Genomic DNA, 17690 nt, shown 5'->3' with positions numbered 1-17690 from the left:
TTTTCTATATTTATTATTCCTGACCGTGAAAGTATTGTTTATAACAACACTTGGTAGCATTTTCTTTGAAGAAATGTCAACTGAAACAACATGCAATAAAACATATTGGTGTTATTCATTCCCGTGAGGAACAGCTTGGTCCCTGGCGAGCATTAAAAGAAGGCATATCCCACTGATTCTCATGATGAAGTTACCAATCTGTATAGCCAAAATCTGATGGACAATCAGATATAATTGTGAAGAAAACCTGTTTTTCAATGCCTTATTTCAAGGAAACATCCATAAATATAGCACATAAATTTATATATGTTGAAACGTGTGATAAGCTTTTCTTGCACTTCTCAGAAAGGTTAGGTATTTTTAATTTTATGGTTCTATAAGTAAATGGAACTATGCGAACCCGACAATGACCGGGTTAAACGTGTAGTTCAGCATTAAATGCAATCATTGACTCTCGGCTCAAACATGTTGAGACTTAGAATAATTTTTAAATAAAAAAATAATTATTTAATTGTTTGTGTTAAATATATGGTGAAATGTTAGTGAGTATTAACCGTCCAATAGAAGAAGTTGTTTAAATTTGCTTTGACTTTTATTTATCTTTACCCGATGATCGTTCCCAGATGTTGACTCCAATCATTGCCAAATTAAAAATTTGTCATGCTTAAATATTACTGGTTCTAATCCAAATATATTTTAGAAAGGAATACTTCTAAATGGAATTTCATAAATCAGTAATTTTTTTTTGGTATAGTGACTGAATAAAGATTTAATACCCAAAAATTGTTGACGAGAAATATATTAAGAATATATTGGAATTTATGGTGACGATGTACTAATAATATTTCAGTCTTTTTTATAAGGTTCAAATTAAAAATATATCTTATTTTTTTAAAAGATTTAATTTAAAATATTTTATATCAATTATTTTTTACAAAAATATCTTTCATTAATTTAAGTCAATCTCATAATGACATGAAAGTAATATAAAAACATAACTCATTAATTTTTGTTAATTTTGTTCATAAGTATAATTATGAATAATAAAATAACACTACTGTATAAACGTTGTTCTATATAGTTTTTTAAGTCTGAAAGTTTGTTTGTTAAATTAATTTTTTTTGAAAGATTAATTTTAATTTAACAAAAATTGTTTAAGGCATTAGACTTTGAAATAATTTTTTAATTTTTGAAAAGATGAGAGAATCGTTAAGGCGTTAGACCTTGAAATGATAGTTTGAAAAGAGAATCATTTAAGGTGTTGGACCTTGAAACGATCTCTTGATTTCTTTTCGATGAAATGAAGAGGTTTATGAGTTGATTTTATTTGTTTTTTTACTTATTAATCTTCAATCCTTTTTTAAAGATAACTTGCGGCGTTAATAATCGGTTAAAACTTACTTTACGAAAGAAAAAACAATTACCGATGATCGAAGAAGGAGATGAAGATGTACAAAACAATAAAGGAGAGCCCTAAGGGTCCATAAATCAAATTCAAATCCTTAAAATAAGCACTAACTGGATGAAGAACGAACGATGAACGGTGTAGGAATCGATCACGGATGTGATTCAAAAGCGTTTCAACCTTATTTTTTCTTCTTTCTTCTTCCTTTCTCTTTTTTCTTCTCAATTCTAGACCTCTGGACCTAGAGGACCTTTTTCCTTCAACCCCCTCACGCTTATTTATAGCAAAAGAGGGGTGAAGGTTTCACAGCAACTCGCCCATGCGAGCTGCTTGCTTCCTCCTGAAGTAACTTGCTCGCCCAGGCGCGCTGGTTACTTCATCCCTAAGCTTTCTAATGGGCCCAGGGGCTGAAAAATGTCCCAAAAGTGACCCTTTTGCCCTCATTTTGAGTATTTTGTACATTTCCTTCTGAAAAGTCATAAAATCCTACGGATTGCGTGGAGATTAGTGTTAAGCAGCTCAATTTGGTTGGCAAGAATCCAAATATTGGCAAACGATCGCCCCCAGACGAAATTAGGATATCACAACAGTCAATCAAATGTTTTTTTTTTTACTTTTTACTTTACTAGTCCTTTACGACACCATCACCAAACGTGTAGAATGAGTAATTTCTAATTAAATAGTCTTGGAAGTCAAAACTCAGGAGCGCAGGTCGCTTGAGCAAACAAACCAACGACTTACACTCACATTCCACTAGAAGTTAAATAAATAAAGATGTAATTATGAGATAATGAGAGACAAGGATGTCAAATTTATTCATATTATTAGCATTGTGACTGTGGTTTACAATAATGGCATAAACTTGACAATCCTAATGAGTCTTTGGAGACATCTAACAACAATCTTCAAACTGCCCCATGCATGGTGTCGCTTTCCAACGTCAGAATTCACAAGCGATTCTCCTCCTTAAATTTTAGTCAGCTCACATCAATTAGACCTTGCACCTTATGCTTCAGGGTCATACAATGCTCAATGGAATGCCCCAGAACTCCTACATGATAAGCACACGTTGCGTTCAAGTAGTATCCTTGGAAAAATGGAGGTTGAGGAACTTTGGTTGGGGTTATGGCTACCATTGAATTATTGAGTATATATGGGAGCAAGTTAGCATAGGACACCAAAATTGGAGTGAATTCTACAACCTTTTTTGCTAAAAAATTCCTTCCCTGGTTGGTGTTTTGGTTTGTGTTAAGGGTGGTGTTTGACATTGGATTTGCGGTAGGCAAGCTTTGTGGCTGATTTAAGGATGGCCTTTGTGGTTGATTGAGGGTTCTTGGCTGATAGGATGTTGGATAATGAGAAGGGGTGACATTGGCTAAGTAATGATATTGTTGAGCTGGTGGGAAGTTTGGCCATGTAGGAATGGCAGTCACAACATGGGTTCCTTCCTTCTTCTCATCCTCTCTATTTGCCCCAGGCTTTTTATTTGTCAAAGCAGGATGATCAAATTTGCCTCTTTTCAGACTCACTTTGATTCCTTTGCCAGCAAAAACTATATCCACAAAGCTTGAAGGTGTGTAACCCACCATTTTCTCATAGTAGAGTGTCTATCATCATTGTGTTATCATCTCCCTTTCCTTCATTGGGGGCGCCACTTGAGTTGTCAGATCCCTCCACCTTTGGGCATATTCTTTGAAGGATTCATGCCTTTTTTTACCCATGTTCTGTAGTTGCATCATATCCGGAGCCATATCATAATTGTATTAGAACTGCCTAACGAAGGCAACCATTAGGTCCTTCCAAGAATGGACTCGGGAAGATTTCAAGTTAGTATACCAGATGACGGCTGCCCCAGTAAGGCTTTCTTGGAAGAAATACATCAGCAATTTTTCATCTTTCACGTACGCTTCCATCTTCCGACAGTACATTTTCAGATGATTCTTGGAGCAAGTAGTCCCATTGTATTTATTGAAATTTGACACGTTGAACTTCAGAGGGATGACGACGCCAGGTACTAGGTACAACTCTTCCATGCCAACAAAAGCATAATCTTCGCCTCCTTCATGGCCCTGAGCCTTTCCTCTATATGATCTAATTTTCCCTTTTCTATTATAGCAGGAAGGACTCTCCCCGCCGCAAAATGCAAGGTTTGTGGTTGTGGGAAAAACTGAGGGTGTGACATCCTAGAATTTCTACCCGGAATTTTGTAAGCGTTACATTTTAAATAATTATATATAGATGTATTATCCAGTGTATATATATATATATATATATATATATATATATATATATATATATATATATATATATATATTCTTGGTAGAAGTATATACATTGGGGGAAAGATACGCGGGTTAGACTAATTAGCGAAGAGTAATCCATAACTGGACAGTTATAGATTAATCCTTAATTAATTAGTCTAAAAATTATCGTTTTGTGTGCAACTAAAAATTTAACAAAACCAACCTCTGAACCATGCTCAGGGTCTCATTCTGAGCGTTTTGATATATATTGCCTACTTTCGAAAATGGGCCCCGACAGGTGTAGAGAAACGTGAGGAACTGGAACTAGAGAGGCGGCATGCAAACCGAGGCAAAATTTCAGCATCCAAAAGGTCAAATTTTTCTCCTTTGTGGCTGAGTATGAAGTCAAGTCAAAGGAAAAAGGTGGGCCCCTTTTTACTCCACTTAAAATGGGACATGTGGCATTGCTTTTTGAAAAAAAAAGGGAAAGAAAATCTTTTTTTTTAAAAGCCAAATTCTCTCTCTTCCTTCAGCAAATTTCAGAAGCTTCTTCCTCTCTTTCCACGTTCCTTTTCTTCTTCCTTCTTCTCCACCATTGTTGTCCATTGAAGCTCCAAAATTTCTCCTCATTTCTACTCCAAATTGCAAGGAGAAGCCATTTTCGGAGTCTTGGAGCACACCTCTACATTGTGGGGCTTCGAATTTTAGGTATGGGTGGACTTCTTCTCACATGAAATTCGTGGGTGTTGGGTTTTTGGGAGCTATAATGGGTAGTTCTACTAGGTTATTGCCTTAGGGTAGTTATTTGTGAAGGAATTTGTTGAAATCATGCTAAACTTGACATGTTTGATGTGAGCCAAATTACCCATTCTGATTTAGGGTTTTATAATGATGTTTTGTGATGTATGTATGTTTAAAATGTTGATGGAAAACTGGTAGAGATGATGGGGAGAGAGTTAACTTAGGATTAAATGTGAGAATGGTAGTGTTGTGAGTGGAATAGTGTGAAATTTTGAGGGTTGGAAAAGCCAAATTCGGGGTTAGTGGAAATTGGAGTCTAAAGTAAGTTGATCCTAGTCTAAAATGTCAATTACGACTTGTAGGAAAGCTTGGGCAGAGCAAATGAGAAAAAATGAGTGACAAAGGTGAAAGCAAGAGCCATTTCTAGGGTAAATTGGGTGTTGAGGGGTCAAATTTTGAATGGGTGGGGTTTTCACCTTAAAACCAGTTTGAGCAAGTCTAAATCAATGTTATAGACTTGATTGAGATGAGAGTTTACCCCAAAATTACCCAATTCTCATTTTCACTTCTCAAACCTTGAAAATTCACTAAATTGATGGGTTTTGGATACCTAGATTTTGATTTACCTTGATCTGAAGTTTTTTTTTGGTTTAAATATGATTTATACATGATTTAGGACTTGTAGGATCCAATTTGAGAAAAATTGGATGTGGGCAAGTTGGATTTCGAAAATCTGCCATATTATGCAGAAAAATGCTGTCAAAATTGTGTAGCAGTTTTTTTTAACATAGTGCAGAAAATGGTTGTGCATTGCTAGTCATGGGAAGAGTAGTACATCTCGGGTTCCAGGAATTTTCTAGCAGATCCCAACGGTCAAAATGTAGATTTATGTACTAGGAACCTCCAGTAAAATTTTTCAAGCCGATCCAATGGTTAACGAATTGGAACAAAAAGAATGTTACTGGGGTATATGAGTAAGGAAAGCTATGGAATTTGAATGAGTTTTGGGCAGAGTTTTCTGCCTCTACTCTGTTTTCTTGGTTTAGGGTAGTTTCATGATAAATGTAATTGAGTTTTTTGGATATTGTGAAAGCTTGGAGGGGTTGATGGGGACCCGGTGCTGAGAGGAACGAGGATAAGGGCTACGTAGGAGTGCGTGAGCTCAAGTTAAAGGTGGGCAACTGGGATGGTATGCTTGTGCTTGACTTGTGAAAATGAGAGAGTTGATTTGCGCCATCGCCCGATCGCCACCTAGTACCACATATGACGGGTGCCCCATGATCCACTAAGCTTGATGTGAGAAAGCGTGTAAGAGTCAGTCTTCCTACTTTTGTTTGTTGACCACAGAATGGTACTTGGAGATATGTCGCAGGGGTCAGGAGACCTTAGGGACGTCAGGTGGGGTCCTATTGCCCAAAACCAAGCTTGGCTAATCCCGACCCAACCCGGGCATAATCAGTCAGTGAGAACCTGTGACGTACCTAAATAGGCGAGCTCCTGGCAGTCAACCAATAAAAGAACAAAGTCCACGAAGCAAGGAGGCTTGTGTGGCGGCTGGCCAGCTATGTATCTTGGGTGGTATCTGGAAATTAGCCTCTGGTAATCGATTACCATTCGTGGGTAATCGATTATAGGGCTTAAAAATGGAGACAGGATGTTAAATGGCCTCTGGTAATCGATTACCAAGGGTGTGTAATCGATTACACAGGGTGATAGGGCACTGGTAATCGATTACCGGCTGGGTGTAATCGATTACACAGGGTGATAGGGCACTGGTAATCGATTACCATTTATGTGTAATCGATTACACAGTGTAATTTTTAATTTTCTATGTGCAAAGGCTATGTAATTCATTTTTGGGCACTGGTAATCGATTACCAAAGAGGAAATCCCTTGAGAAAGACATTTTGACTATGCGTAGCCGTTATGGGACGCATTGTATTGTTACATGTGTAGCTAGATTTCTTGTGAAAGAGTCTACCCTCTTTCTTTTATCTTTTGTAGATCGCGATGGCAGCACAGTTGATCCATGATCGTGTTGTGATGGAGTGCCTAGAGGGTGTTTGGGAGACCCTCGAAGGTAATGAGAGGTGCCGATTCCGTGGCACAATTCGACTCACTGCTACTTCATTAGTACATCCGGAGGAACCCGCACGTGCACTTCAGCAGCCTGTGGAGTGGATACTACCTACACCTATTCCATATCGACTAGTGGAGCCAGTTCAAGTGATAGAGGTGTCATCCTCTGACGAGGATCTTGAAGAGGACCTAGAGGAGTTACCTCCTGAACCTGCTGTGGATGCTCTTGACTTCCCAGAGGATGATGAGAACCCACTCCCTGATGTTGATTCTCCAGAGGATGTTATGCCAGCATCTGAGGCAGACTCTACAGAGGAGAGCGGCCCTGGAGGGACAGCGAATAGTGATGACTCTTCATCATAGCAGACGACTCCTTAGACTAGGCGTACATACTTTTTGTGGGTGGGTTTATCTAGTTCCGACTGCTAGGTTTACTCTTTTGATTTTTGGGTGGGTAGACCTATTGTATAGAAATTTTGATGGTTGTATATATTGTGGCTAAAGCCACCATAGTTGTTACCTTTGCTCTGAATGTCACTATGTTATTTTGCAAACTCCCATATTTTGGATAGTTTTAGATGATAAATATGATTATGTTTAATCTTGTTATTTGAAAAGGAAATGTTAACAAACTTTATTTGAGAAGAGTTTATCGACCGCATCTTATTATTTTTCACGTGACGACCTAAAATGATGGCTGGTATATTTTTTGAAAGAGCAAAATAGTTTAGAGGTTATGAGTGATCAGAAAGAAGTTGTGAACTGGCCATTCAGGACTCTATAGTGATAATTTTCCTTCTGAATTTAATTATCGTGAAATGAATAACAGTGCGGAAAAAAAGAGAGAGAAAAAGAAAAAAAAAATTCTCATGGTTTCTGCTATTTAATTTATTACTATTAAACCAGTCATTATTTAGGGACGCCACAATTGGTGGTATCAGAGCAAAAGTTGGATTCTAGTGAACCTGTCCATGGTCTTACTGTGTGAATGTTGTGTATCTCTGAAACTTAGAAGTAGGTTTCGGGGAGTGACGTTAAGTCACAAATTGTGTGTAATTCTACCTTCTTGTCTTAAGCAGGAAAGTGCAATTGACTTAGTAAGATTGTTGTGTATATATATATATATATATATATATATATATATATATATATATATATATATATATATATATATATATATATATATATAGAGAGAGAGAGAGAGAGAGAGAGAGAGAGATTGTTGTAACTGTCATAGCCTATATGGTACACTCTCTCAGTAGCCTTTCTTGGATACTAATAGCTTCCCTACAGGTTAGGTATGGCAGGACGTGGTAGGGATCAGAACCGTGATGTCTTAGACCGCATCACAGCTGTGCTGGAAACTCTAGTGCAGGAATGTGATGTGGAGTCGGCAGAGTATCGGGGACTCATGGCTTTCCATAAGAACCACCCGTCGAAGTTTAGTAGGGACTATGATCCAGAAGGTGCTAGGTTATGGTTAGCTGAGATTGAGAAGATTTTCGAGGCGATGGGTTGCCTCGAGGAGCATAAGGTCCCTTATGCGACGTTTTTGCTCTAAGGAGAAGCTAAGAACTGGTGGAAGTTCGTGAAACCTACATTAGCAGCACCTGGAGGCGTGATTCCTTGGAATGCATTCAAGGGAAAATTCTTAGACAACTATTTTCCGTGAGATCTCAGGAAGCGAAAGGCGAGGGAATTTATGGATTTGAAGCAGGAAAATATGTCCGTTGGAGAATACACGACCAAATTTAATGAACTTCTATAGTATTGGCCTCAATACCAAGATGCTCGGAACGAAGAAGACTTATGTGCTCAGTTTGAGAATGGGCTTCGACTGTAGATTCAACAGGCGGTTAGCTACATGCAGATCACAGATTTCAATCAACTGGTGATAAAGTGCAGAATATTTGAGGACAAGATGAAACAGAGGCAAGCTAGAGGCTTTGGAGGACCACAAAGGAACCACCCTTTTAGAGGAAACAGTAATAAGAGGATGAAGCCATATTCTAGCAACAAGGGGAAACAACCTATGGCTACGTCCAACATGAGCCTGTCAAGGGGGACTGGGGTACAATGCTTTCAGTGCGGAGGACCGCATCTTAGGAGAAATTGCCCACAACTCCAGCAGACACAGGAAAATCGTTGCTATATTTGTGGCAAGGTAGGCCATTATGCTCGGGAGTGTAGAATGACTGGGAGACCGACGGTAACTGCCAATTCTAACACAGTCAATCGTGGATCTACTAATCCCATGAGGAGCGGTAATGTTAGCAACAACAACAACACTAGTGGTGGAAGACCAAAGGTACCCTCCTGAGTATTTGCTATGAGTGGATCAGAAGTTGCTGCCTCTGACAATTTGATACAGGGTAAGTGTTTGATTGCTGATAAACTGCTAGAGTTACCTCCTGAACCTGCTGTGGATGCTCTTGACTTCCCAGAGGATGATGAGAACCCACTCCCTGATGTTGATTCTCCAGAGGATGTTATGTCAGCATCTGAGGCAGACTCTACAGAGGAGAGCGGCCTTGGAGGGACAACGAATAGTGATGACTCTTCATCATAGCAAACGGCTCCTTAGACTAGGCGTACATACTTTTTGTGGGTGGGTGTATCTAGTTCCGATTGTTAGGTTTACTCTTTTGATTTTTGGGTGGGTAGACCTATTGTATAGAAATTTTGATGGTTGTATATATTGTGGCTGAAGCCACCACAGTTGTTACCTTTGCTCTGGAAGTCACTATGTTATTTTGCAAACTCCCATATTTTGGACAGTTTTAGATTATAAATATGATTATGTTTAATCTTGTTATTTGAAAAGGAAATGTTAACAAACTTTATTTGAAAAGAGTTTACCGACCGCATCTTATTATTTTTCACGTGACGACCTAAAATGATGGCTGATATATTTTTTGAAAGAGCAAAATAGTTTAGAGGTTATGAGTGATCAGAAAGAAATGAATCTGAATAGAGTTGTGAACTGGCCATTCAGGACTCTATAGTGATAATTTTCCTTCTGAATTTAATTACCGTGAAATGAATAACAGTGCGAAAAAAAGAGAGAGAAAAAGAAAAAAAAAATTCCCATAGTTTCTGCTATTTAATTTATTACTATTAAACCAGTCATTATTTAGGGACGCCACAGATGGCCTTCCAAAGTGTTTGGCAAGGGTACACCACTAACTGGTTGCCCCTTAGTGGCGTATCCGAGGCGAGGCTCGAAGTCGGCTTGATTATGGTCTCGGGGTGCTTCATGTGTCTCCTCCATGGGTTGAGAGACATGTGCATGATCAGATTGGGTTTGTTGGCTCCCAATGTGTATGTGTGTCACATTGGGTGGTGCATAGTTGGGAGGCAAGCCATATGGCGGGAAGGCATGCTTGTTCCGAATTCGTACAAAATGGGGGTTGTTTGTACTTCCCAACTCTTTGCCTCCCTGACCTACCATATCCAAGGTTGGATGATTCATTTGGTTGAGGCCAGATGGGGGAGTCGGGTCCACCTCAGCAATGGCACTGGTAGCGGCTATTGCAGCCATATTAACCTCCATTATCTTCTTCATGCTCATCATGACCTCCATCATTGTGGTCATTTTCTCTTTTATAGCCTCTATGTCGGCCTTCATACGTTCTTGCACCTCCTCTACTTCACTCATTATTCTAGCTCTAGCACGCATTTAGTAAGGGCACCATAAAGTGTGTTCTTTCCTTTTGATAACAATGATTACAGTTTGGATGATTTCAAGGAAAGAATGTAATGAGCAATGCAACCAATGAAAGCATGATGTATGTGAATGATGCATTGTTGAAGTATTGCAAATTTTACATAGGATATTTAGTAGGACACAAGGTCAAATCAATTCAGACGACATTGTTTATTACATCTTGTTAGAGTCAAAATGAATTTGGAAGTAAAATGGACATCAACAATCCTTAATTTTGTGAATCATGTGTTGGCAGTAAACAAAGAAGCAATGTAACTCGATTCACCTTCTGCCCCAATTTTTGCAAGCTGGTTACTTCTATACTTGACCTTGACTTGATGAACCTTTTCTTAAAACATGTGCTTGGTTCAACCCCATAATCCAAGAAATAGCAATTTGGATTGCTAATACTTCGACAACATCTTATAGAGATGAATGACTCAGGCATGCATATGCTATGCATGGCAAATGCAATCATGAGATTGACACGAGATGCCCTAAGAACCATCATTTCCTAGTTAACCAAGCATTAGGCACCATTCTTCAATCATTTTTTTAGAGAAATGAGTGTATAATCCTAACATGGTAGGCTTATAGCTATCATCATGGTACCCAACACATGTAACTAAAAATGTGGTGTGAACTTTCATGCTTCATTGGGACTTTCTTTTTGTTCTCTTTTTTGTTTTTGTTTTTTTGTTTTATTTTTGCAAAGCAAAATGCAAGGATCATGCATGAGTAAACATGACATGCGAACGATGGAAGTAGAATATATGCAGTTGGAAAAACAAAAGCATGCTAAATGAAGGCGTATGATAATGCAGTGATCTATGCAAATGCAATGCGTGAATATGATACACGAATGATACGCCTATTACGATGCCATGAAGAGATGCATGACACAATCAAGAAATATGCCAAAGTGAGTTTACTTTGTGCCCCTAATTTAGGAACCTAATGGAAAAGATCCAAAAGTCCCCTTCTAGTGACAATTCCAAAGGGTGGTTTTATGTAACTTTACTAGCTTCTAGAGATATCATTCTCTTAGGTAATACATTGTAGCGAAAGGGACTATCAGCGACAATGTATCACCAAAAGAGGAAAAATCTAGATGAGACTTCATTGTTATTAAGGGAGTCAGAGACCCAGCATGACCACAGATCGACCTCCACTCCTTATGGCTTACATAGACCTGGGCATAGGACCTAATATCTCAATGTGTGTGCAAGGTGTAGGTGCCATGTGTGCATAGAAAAATATTTCTAACTATTAATGTAATCGATAGCCAAACACACACCAAACATAATAAAATAGCAAAGGTTATATACAAATATGTACAACAAAAGATAAAAGGGAACATAAAAGAAGAAGAAGTCAATAAAAACATTGCATACTGACTGAATGGCCTAACTCTCTAACGGTCCCCAATAGAGTCGCCATCTGTCGCAACCTACCCTTTAGCGGCAGTGTGAAAAGGCCTCTCGACGGGCCAATGGCGCGTCTTCCATCGAAGGAAAACGCATGGAGTCGCCACCAACGTTTATTCGAGGAAAACATCAGAAAAACCAAAAATGGAAAAGGTCGAGGGTCTGCATAATTTGAAAATGATGGTTTATGAGTCATTTACGCATGGGGAAGGTATTATCACCCCATGCGCCCATAACAAGGGATGAAAACCTCTAATCGATTGTGCAAATCATGACTTCAATATTATTTATTTTTCCTTTTTCTATTTTTTTACTTTTTTTGGAGTCGACAAGGGTGTTTCCCTCACTCTTACGTATCCTCGGGTGCGATGAGAAATTCAGATCTACGTAATTCTTTAAGTCTGAATGTTTGTTGGTTAAATCATTTTTATCTTTTTTGAAAGATTGATTTAAATTATGGACAAAAGTCATTTAAGGCATTTGACCTTGAAACGATCTTTCAATTTTTGAAAAGGGGAGAGAATCGTTTAAGGCGTTGGACCTTAAAACAATCTCAAGTGATATCTTTTTTATGAAATGAAGAAGTTTATGAGTTGATTTTATTTGGTTTTTGCTTATTAATCTTCAATCCTTTTTTTAAAGATAACTTACAACGTTAATAATAAGTTTAAAACTTACTTTACAAAAGAAAAGTGATTACCGATTATCAAAGAAGGAGATGAAGATGTACAAAACAATAAAGGGGACCCCTAAGGGTCCATAAATCAAATTCAAATCCTTAAAATAAGCACTAACCCGATGAAGAATGAAGAACGAATGAAAAACGAACGGAGAACTAATGAAGAACGAACGATGAACGAGTAGGAAACGATCACAGATGTGATTTGGAAGTGTTTCGGCCTTGTTTTCTCTTCTTTTTTCTTCTTTTTGGACCTATGGACCTCAAGAACTCGGGAACTCAAGGGGCCCTTATCATTCAGCCCCCTCATGCTTATTTATAGCAAAAGAAGGGTGGAGGTTGCATAACAGCTTGCCAAGGCAAGCTCAGCTCACCCAGGCGAGCTATTTGCTTCCTCTTGAAGTTTCCTTGCTTGCCCAGGCGAGCTCAGCTCGCCCAGGTGAGATGGTTTCTTCACTCTTAAGCTTTCTAGTGGGCCCAGGGGTTGAAAAATGCCCCAAAAGTGACCATTTTACCCCCATTTTGAGTATTTTGCACATTTCCTTCCAAAATGTCAAAAAACCTTATGGAATGCACGACAATTTGTGTTAAGCAACTCAATTCGGCTGGCAAGAATCCAAATGTTTGCAAATGATCATCCCCGGACGAAATTAGGGTATGAAAGAAGTGTATGTTCGAGGGAACAAATTGTTTTTAGGTGGATCCTTCTCTTGGAGACTTCATGGAAAGAACTAAAATAACAAATATCACACTAGAAAGGAGGGTTGAATAATGTGTTAGATAAAACTTAAAGCTTTTTTGAAAGATAGAGTTTCACAAAACAAGTTTATCACATATATAAAATGCTCTTAACATGAGCTTCCAAATGTTAACAATAGATTTTCATAAAGACAATTTTCACAAAAACATGTGTGCCCAAGGATATGACAAAAGCAACTAAAAATACAAAACTTATGACAAAAGATAGAGTAAAATCACAATTTTATATTAGTTCCCTCTACTTGAGCTATGTCTAGTTATCCTTCACAACCTATAAAGGGTTTCACTAATCACAATTGATTACAAATGAATTTTTACTCTACCACTCTTAGCTACAACAAGTATTTTATATGCCTTGTCTGGCTTACCCTTAATCTCCCCCTGAGATTAAGAACATCCAAATATTCTTTGTTCACTAAGTCTCTCTGGGCTTTCCAAACAAGAATTTGAATGATTACAATATTCAAATATCTCAAAGATTGGATATACACTTAGGCGCAAATACCAAGAGATAACTTTGCTAAGCAAAGGATAAACTTTCTAGGTTCTAATTTTTTAGCGTCCAATACTTTTGATAAAATCTCACTTGACACTTGTGAATTTTGATTAATGTCTTGTGTTTTGTGCTGATCCTTCAAACACCGTTTATAGGCTTTAGAAAAGTATTTGTTGTGGTATCTAAGCCTTCCCCAAATAATTTCTTTATCAATAACTTATCTTTTTTTTCTACGTGGCAACTTGTTGAGGAGAAACAATAGATAATAGTACACTGCCTTTGTGGCTCGTTGCTCCACTATGAATGATTTTGTTGTTGTGATATCCTTCCATTTTATCTATGACTTTGTACACTTGAAATCCAAATGTTAGAGGAATTTTACAACATACATCTAGAGGGAAAATTCAAACAATAGAATGTTTTAGTGAGTGAATCAACCTCAAGATGCTTTCATGTGCATGACAATTATATGAATGTTAACTAACTGAATATAAATCATTTTTATAAGTTAGTTATGTTCTTTTGAACTCATAAGAACACACAATACATTGGTATTGATTTTCACAACATCATTGGACACTTGTTTTATAACAACACATTAAACGCTAAATAAGATAGTTAATAAAATCAAGTTCAAGCTACCTGTCAGACCCTAATTTCGTTTGGGTACTATCATTTTCTAACATTTTGATTCTTGCTAGCCGAATTGAGCCACTTGACACTAGTTGACGTGCAATCTGAAATTTTTTTCGACATTTCAGGAAAAAAAATGGAAAATACCCAAAAAAAAAGAGGGCAAAAGGGTCATTTGGGAGCTTTTTCTGATCCCTAGCTCATCCAGGCTAGCCTCTGGCTTGCCTGGGCCCCCAAAAGACTTAGGGGTGAAGTAATCAGCTCGCCTGGGCGAACAAGGTTACTTCAGGTTGAAGCAACAACTCGCCTAGGCGAGCTGTAGATCAACCAAGTCCCTTCATTTCCTATAAATAGGTGTGAGGGGACTAAAGGAAGGGGTCCGACCTTTATATATTGAAAGGATTTAGTGAAGTTAAGGAGAAGAAGAAAAAATGAGGCCAAGACGCTTTCGAATCACAACCATGATCGATTTCTACATTGTTCTTCGTTCATCAACTGGTTAGTATTTATTTTAAGGTTTTGAATTCACTATATGCACCCTTAGGGGTCCTCCTTGTTTGCTTCACATATCTTTCATCTCATTTCTTCATGTAAAGCGAATTTCCACTAATCATATCTGTTGTAATCTCATTTTATCCTTGTAAAATGAAATTTCAATTGATCATTTACCTCACAAGTCGTCTTTTAATGAGATTGAAAGTAAATAAGTGGAACCAAAGTTAAAATCAACATGTAACCAAGTTTTTATCCTCAAAAGTTGCTTGAATCCATTCAAGGTCCAACACCTTGATGGTCTCTTTTATTTTTGTTAGTTAAAATGAACCTTTCAAAAGTTTAAAAGCAACTTGACGCCCAACTTTCTTACTTACAAAGAACTACGTAGGTCTAATTTCCTCATCGCACTTGAGGATACGTAGTAGCAAGAACAACACTCTTGTCGACCCCAAAAAGTAAAAAAAAAAAAACATAAAAGGGAAAATAAATAAACATTGAAGTCATGATTTTGCACGATCGATTAAAGGTTGTTGTCTCTTGTGATAGACGAGTGGGGTGCTAATACCTTCCCTACACGAAAACAACTCTGAACCCTTTTTCTTAAAATTCGCAGACCCCTTTTTGGTTTTTCTAACATTTTCCTCGAATAAACGTTGGTGGCGACTCTTGCGTGTTCTCCTTTCTTGGAAAACTCACCCTTTGAGTCTCGTCTCGTCCTCCCACTGAAGGGTAGGTTGCGACACTACCATTGAACGATAACTTGTAAGAGCATAAGGATAGAAACATATTACCAATTGAGTTTATATCAAATGTCATGTTTCACTTAAGGTAAATCATTAGTCCATCAACAATTTATATCTTTGTTATCATCAAAATCATGGGTATTTAGGATTGTCCATATGTCATATTGTGTTGGAGTACAAGTGTGAGGTGAAGTCCCACATCGGGTAGAAGTGAAAAACTTGAACACCATATAAGTGAGGAGAAGATCCATAAACTTGAGCCTTAAGGTTTTGGGTTAAAGTGTGGTGTCAAGTTTCCTTATGTGGTTGCTCATGGCTCATTGGCATAAATCTCCCCGGTGTTTACTCCTCGAATCTCCCTAACAACTGGTATTAGAGCTGATGGTTTGACTTGGTGACTGGCTCAGACGAGTTGAGTTAAAGTGTGACATCAAGTTTCCTTATGTAGTCGCTCATGGCTCATTGGCATAAATCTCTCTGTGTTTACTACTCCTCTCAAATCTCCCTAACAATATTGGATCATCCAGATCCAATATGTTTTACTTAGTGTCAAAGTGACACTAGGTTTTACTTAGTTAAACTTTATATATAAAGTGGTTTTTATCTTATGTTTTAAATATTATCTATTAGATTTGGAATTGTGAAAAATTCACTAGTATTCAATTAAATAAAATAATTAGAGAGTTTTGAATTAAATGAAGTATAATCCTTAGTTTGATAGATATTTAATGAAGTTGAGTTGTTACACAGTCTTAAAAGAGGTTGAAAATCACTCTTTGAGAATTGAAGCGATAAATATCCTTCCATATTCAAAGAGAGTATACAACTTATGCATGCTTTGTGAAACTTTATCTTTGGTCATCCTTTAGCGATCAAAGAAATTACTATCCTTCCATTTCTAAAGGAGATCATTTTAATACTCCAAAATAATCTCACATGACTTAAGAATAAGACTAAGGATAATTTATAAACACTTCCTCTCTTAAACCATTAAGACACTTTTTAAGGATAAAACAATGAGTTTAAAACCAATGCCAAAGTAGATAATACCAAAAATAGAATTACTTAATCCAAAACGATCGTGAATCGCCCCATCTTTTCTAGTTGACCAAAATTCTATTTTTCATGTCCATTTATGTAGTTATAAATTACAACTATAATTTAGTTAAAAAAATTATAATATAAATTTTATCCAACTAATTTATATATGAACTTTGTTCCCACAACTAAAATGTTTTGAATCCATCACTTGGTCAAATTAATAATTAGTCCTATAAGAAAAATTGACGCTTACAATAAATTGGTGGTTTCTTTTACAATTTACTTTTCTCAATCTAACTTTTCAAATTCTTTAGAGTAATATTTGATCGGAAGTAAATAACATTACATGCACCGTCAAATTTAGACAAGGAAAAATTTATGATAAATAAAACATATTTAATATTTATGAAGAGAAAAAAAATCCACAATAATACTAAGGATATACTATTTCCAAACAGGCAAACACAAACACATACAATCAAATTTAAAAAACTAAACAGCATTTAAAAGAAAAGAAAAATAAAAAAGGATAAAAATTAGAATAAGTTTAGTTGAGCTGTTGATCCTTCCTGGCTTCCATTAGATTGCTCGAAAAGTGTAGAGTCTGAAGAAAAGGAAAGGACACATTTTGGTGTTCTGACGTCCAATGCCGGGCAGCGAAGACCCTGCTCCGTCTTTTGTGGGGAGGGATACCATTCACAAATTCAGAGAGACAAAGTAACAAACAAACTATAATTACTAGTAAATTGGTAGTAATTATTTTTTTTTTTTGACAGAGGCAGTAATTATTAATTACTCACTCCTCCTCTCTACCCCACTTACATATATAAAAAGGAAATATTTTATATCAACTTTATATCCTTATTTCTCAACTTTTTAATAATATAATGGCATGATATATCTAAATATTTAAATTCTGTAATTTCTTTTAATTGAGTCTGTTTAATGTTAGAAAAATATCTATATAACATTTCTGATTTGGAAATTTAATGATAATAACATACAAATATTTTTTATGTAAAAATACGATGCAAGTATTTGATTAAATGTTTTTATATTTTTAATAAAGTTTATTTTTTCTATCCATGATATTAGAATAAATTATTCACATTAAAAAACAGTGATTAATCTCCATAAAAAATTAAGTCGTTATGACTTTACTAATAATATTGGTTAATAAAGTTTAATTTTTACACATTATTAGTATAAAAATTTCAAACTATCTACTCATAAAAATCATAAT

The sequence above is a fragment of the Glycine max genome, chromosome 3, assembly GCF_000004515.6.
Source record: "Glycine max cultivar Williams 82 chromosome 3, Glycine_max_v4.0, whole genome shotgun sequence".
Lineage (NCBI taxonomy): Eukaryota > Viridiplantae > Streptophyta > Magnoliopsida > Fabales > Fabaceae > Glycine > Glycine max.
This window is presented reverse-complemented; position numbering follows the sequence as displayed.